We start from the raw sequence: 5,904 nt of genomic DNA on the forward strand, positions 1-5,904 counted from the left end.
AGCCCCATTCTGTTCCCGTTATCTTTACAATTTACCTCTTGTTGTTTTTCCTCTATTTTTTAAAATTAATTTGTAATTAACAAAAAACAAATCTTCCACACAAAAATGAAAATACATTTTTTTATTTAAAGTCAATGAAAAATAAGTATGTAAACATGAACACCCATCAATCTTCTCTATCTACTTATTCCTTTCAGGATCAGAGATACAGGCTCCTGTTCAAGCCATTGAATGAAATGTTGAAGTCTTTTAACTTTTTATTAGAATACAATCAAAGCTATATTTCACCAGATTGTTTGCTGTTTATTAAGGTACTTTTAAAAAAAAAACAAGGGAAAATTGTTTGAATCCATAGAGACATTTTGCATTTTTCAAATCTCATGCTCCATCTCTGAATAGAATAGAATAGAATAGAATAGAATAGAATAGAATAGAATAGAATAGAATAGAATAGAATAGAATAGAATAGAATAGAATAGGTGGTGAGGGACAGGCTGCTGGCTAAACTATGGACCACCATGGACAATTCCTCCGATCCTATTTACAAAGTGGTGGACAAACAGCAGCATTTTAGGAGTAGACTCATAACATTGGACTGTCCTGCAGGACAGTTGGAGGCTGACTCCACTCCCAGCCCAGATTTAAAAAAGAAAAAAGAAATTCCAAGTAAATGTAAATGAGTAATATCAGTAATTCTAACACCCTTCTCTGTACAGGGAGCACCACGTCAAAGCCCCACCCCTCATTTGAGCGGTCTTTCGTCAGACAGACGATTGCACATGCTCCACATTTCAAATGTTGGCGGACTGCGACGTGGATCAAAAAGGTAAGTTTGAAGTGAAACAAACTTTGTACGTTACTGTTGGCTCACCTAATTAAGTTAGTCCTCACTTCAAGCAGCTGCGCTAGCAAATGATGTCTTTTCTTGCTAGCTAGCTAGCTAAGTTAATGAGCTAGCTAACTTTGCTATCACTTTGTATGTCCGTTTTGCCTGCGAATGCCCCATTATACTTGAAGGTGTGTTTTTATCAAAGCAAACTGTGGTGAAGTTCATGCTGGAAGGAGTTAATTTCATGATACAAATTTTACCAAAAGAAAAAAAAAGCTGTGCTGCCCGTCAATATGCATTAAAACCTGATAACCGCACTGTGAAAAAAGAACCATCAGGACGATCAGCATATATATATATATATATATTTATTTATTTATATATATATATACATCGCCGAATCTTGACTGCAGCGGTGGTGCGGCGCGATGCGGACTATATGTTACGCATCACGTAACATATAGTCCGCTTTTTGTGAGAAAAGCGATCCAAATCTAAAAAAAAAAAACAAGAATTAAGGAATAAAACCTGGTTAATATGTATATATATTGCTTTTGTGAGTGACCATGGTATAAGCGGGTTAATGCCCTTCGAAGTGTGCGTTTATTAGGTTTTTTTTGTTTTTGTTTTTCTTGTTCTGTTCAACAGCTGAGCAAACAGATTAAAGCTGAAAGCCTTTTATGTTGGACCGGTTTTACTATCACAAAAAGAGGTTATAGAACTTTAGAAGCCAGAGTGTAGATTTGTATAGACCCCTTTTTGTTGAATTATTTTTTTATTTATTTGTTAAAAGGGAGAGGGAAAGAATGTGAGGATTGGGAGTGGAAGGGAGTAAAAGGAAGAAAGGTGAAAAAGTGGGGGATACAAGCACTGATTTGAATAAGTTATTAATTTAAGCTGTAACAATTATACCAGCTCTAATGGAAAGACAAATATTACATCAAAGGTGAAAATCTGACACGAAGATGAGCGGAAAATATCTGTCCATCAATCCACTGTGGGTTAGGTGGAGGGATGAAGCAGATAGGGAGCAGTGTGGCAGTGTGGCAGTGTGCACGTGCACGTGGGGGTGGAGATACATGCATGCTGCCGAAATGAACCGTGTGTTCATAAGGGGAACCTGATCCTACCGAGCCAGACCAGCCAGACCAGGAGAGGGGAGGAGAGACCCCCAGGCCAGGAGCCCCCCCAGCATCGGGACCCAGGCAGCCCGGGAGGGGGGGAGGAGGGGACCGCCCACCCAACCAGCCAGGCGCAGAGAAGGCCCCCCTACAGGGGCCCCCCCAACGCCCAGAAGCATAAGCGAACCCGGTGTCCGGCCCCCAGGCCACAGGATAGGAGCGCTTAGCCGTACCAGGCGGCAGCCATGGGGGCCACTGGGTGCCGGACACCGAGACAAGGGCCAGGGACGAAGCCAGTGCCCCCAGAACCCATGAGCTGCCCACCACCCGACCGGCGCGCCGTCTTAGCAAGCCAGCGCCGGCACGCGACCCGAGCAACCCAGAGATCACCACGCACCCACAGCCACCCCCCATAACCCTACACACTACAGCCCCCCCCCCGCCCGCCATATTATCTGAGCCCCCCCTCCCCAACCCTCTCAGTGCCCTCCCCTCTCTGTGATGGGGAGGGAAAGCCCCAGAGGGTTCCAGCGAGCCAGCCCCCAGGTCCGTCCCACCCATGCACTCACGCACACATACTCACAATCTTCTGGTTGGCCCCCCACCCCATGCCGCCACGCAGTAACCCCCCCGGCCGACCAACCCCCAGAGCCGTATGCCCGACCATCACCGCAGCCGACAGGATACCCACAAACCCGGCCGCCCTGAGAGGACCAGGCGGGTGAAGACCGGCCGCCCCTCCCCGACCCCACCCATGTATGGTGGTGTGGGTGTGCTGTGTGTGTGCTGCAGGTAAAATAGGAGATCTCTAGTGTGGGGGGCCCCACCGCTGCCAAGCCGCAGAGCTCCCCACTCCTGGCTCCCTCTGTGAGTGGTGTGTATTTGCTGTGTGTGGGCTGCTAGCATGCAGTGTGTGTGTCTACAGTTGTAAGACATTTTACAAATGCTAATTAATGCACTTATAAGTAGCTTAATAAAACATTTGTAGTGCTTGTTAATATCTTATAAATGGTTTATTAAGGACTCTTATAAAGTGTTACCCTTACATGTTTAAATACCAAAAAGGTCCTGGCAGTATGTGCACATGTATGCATGTGCTACAAAGCATAGGCACACACATGCACACTTGTGTACTCCAGCAGCACATCAAAAAGTTGTTTTCCCCCTATATTTAGTGCAACAAGTCTTCCAGGCCCTGAAGCAATATACCAGCCTTACACCATCACTCCACCGTCACAACATGTGACTGTTGGTCCAAAGTTATTTTTCTGAATGTCATGGTACACTCACCATGTCAGAGATTCAACTTGTCCCTTCAGTCCACCTAGGATTTCTGCTAAAGTTTTAGAAATCATAGAGATGTTTGGCAAAACTGACAATCCTTTGTTTGTCCTATTCCCTGAGCAGCTTTTTTTTAAAATTCTGCAACTGCGTCATGAAAGCTATTTGTGCCCAAGGCTCTTTTTTAATGGTAGAGTCATGAGTACTAATCTCAAATGAGGCGAGGGCGGCCTGCGGTTCAATGGATGTTGTTGGGGGGGTTGGGTGGGGGTGTCCTTGTACTCTTGGGTGAGCAGTCACTGCACTCCTGGGATGAAACTGATTCAAGGAAGGCAGAACAGGGCAAGGATGACATCTGGTGGCAGACAGGAATACAAGAATGACAAAATTTTTACAGTTGGTCTCTGTCCCTTCAACTGGACTCAGAACATGCCAGAACATCAGTTCAATCTGTTGGTCAGTTTTTTATCAACAGGGATGTAATTTTCATAGAAAGTACTGCTATTGCTAGCAGTAAAAAGAGTACTGTATTTTCAAAAAATGCTGTTGTATTGCCCAGGGCAGGGGTCTACAAACTCAGGCTACGGAACCACATGAGGCTCTGTTATCTCTCTATTGTTGCTCTTTGGTTTTAAAGAAAAATGATACTTTTTTGAATAGACAATATATAATTTAAACTTTGTCATTTAAGTTTACATTTTTAAACGGAGGTGATCCTATATAGTAAAATGACTTGTTTTTTGTTCCACTGCTGACATTACACTAGTCTAGGTAAAGTTGACCTAAAATTGCATTTTAATTAATGCCTGTAGACGGACTACAGAGTTTCTCTCTTTTTTTTTTTTTTTACATTTTTGGTTGTTGGTGTTCTTTGTGATTTCTTGTAATGGAAAAAGTTTTTTTATTGAGTAGCTCAAAAAAAGGGTATAAAACCTGCTTTATACATTAAGATTCAATCAAATGGGTCAGTATTACTGTAATCATTAGAACAGTGGTCAACCTATTTCTAGTTTATAAAGATTTTATACACAAATAACAAAACTGAGATTGAGTTTTTTTCCCTTTTTCAGACCTAAGAACTACTTATTTTACTGTTCTGATCTTTCTTGTAAAGCCATTTTTATCTTGAAAACTTTATCCAGTTTTTTTATTTTCTGTTAATAAAATCTTCGTACAAATGCAAATCTTCCAGATTCTTAGCTGTAACTTTGACACTGGAACCAGAAAAAATCTTTGTGTCAGGATGGAATACAAAAAAGTTTCTCAGTTTAATATAATATTTACTTTTGAGCCTGTGCATGTAATCTAAGTTTAGTGTCTTCTCCCTCCCTGTGTTCCGACCGCATGCACTGCTGCCGGCTGTATAGCAGCTGTGGGACTGCAGCCGAGGTAGTAACTTTTGAAAAGCGTTTCAGAAGAGGTCTGATAAATGTCTGAGCTGAAAACACTGTCCCATCCAGCCAGTATTTGCTATTCACATATAAGAACTATTTTTACTTAACAGTGGGCTTTAGAGAACAATTACATAGGTGCGTTAGGCTTTTAAATGTGTTTGTTTTCATCCTTGGCAGGAAAAAACAAAATGAATGGGTACACACTTGCATTACTGATTATTTTAATACACACCTTAGCCAGGCGCTAAAACGTGTGGGCTGCGCCAAGAAATTCTGTCCAGGAAAGCAACAAGCACAGGGATGTGACAAAGTTAGGGTCTGGAGTAACCCCATACCAGAAACAAGTTGGACATATTGTCAGCAATGCAGTCCAAGATCTGCTCTTTTCATATAGGAATCAAATGGTCACTTATTCATATCTTTATTTCCTATCCTCCCAGAGCAGCACAAACAAAATATCATAGGGGACACGGTTCAATGCCTATTGATGCAAAAATATATCAATCCACTTCAGTTCCAGAATAACTTTAATTTAGCATCTACATGAAATGTAAAGTTAAAGACCCAATAAACACACACACCTTGATGTGTAAAATTTGTTTTCTGCATTTGACCCACCCCTAGAGGGAGCAGTGAGCTGCAGGGGCAGCCGTGCCTGGGAAACATTTTGTGGTTTAACAACCCCCCCCCAACCTTCCAGTGACAGGATGGATGATCTACTGCAAGGCCACTGAGCAAAAACATATGTGAAGTTTTTTTTCCAAGCTGGAAATAAATGTAGGCGTCAAGAATTAGGAGGGCATTAAGAAAACAGTTCTAAAAACATTTTTAGGAGCTGTCACTTATTGAATGCCAAGTGTATGTGATTTTAATGCAGATCGTCCACAAAACAACTAGCTGATGTATTTAGCTCCATACAGAAAGAAATAGTAAAAAGAAGGACTTTGTTGAGTCCAGAAATATAATTCACTTTAACAGAAAGCCCACTTTAAAATTGTGTTGGTACGCCAAGACAAATCGATTATTTTCAAGGAAATCAAATGATTCATAGTCCCTTTTGTTCTCAGACACACTCTTTGTAAAATACAGAGAGCTCCTGCGGTGAAGAAAATCTTCCACTTAGACAGCGCCGTCAAACCACCGCCAGATCAAAACACATCACTCAATCTCATTTACTTTGATAGCGCTCCAGAACCACACCACACCAACATGAAGAGCATTCAAACAAAGAAATGTGACAACATGTTGTTAGCCAGAAGCTTATAAACATCATACTGGT

The sequence above is a fragment of the Oryzias latipes genome, chromosome 18, assembly GCF_002234675.1.
Source record: "Oryzias latipes chromosome 18, ASM223467v1".
NCBI classification, from domain to species: Eukaryota; Metazoa; Chordata; class Actinopteri; order Beloniformes; family Adrianichthyidae; genus Oryzias; species Oryzias latipes.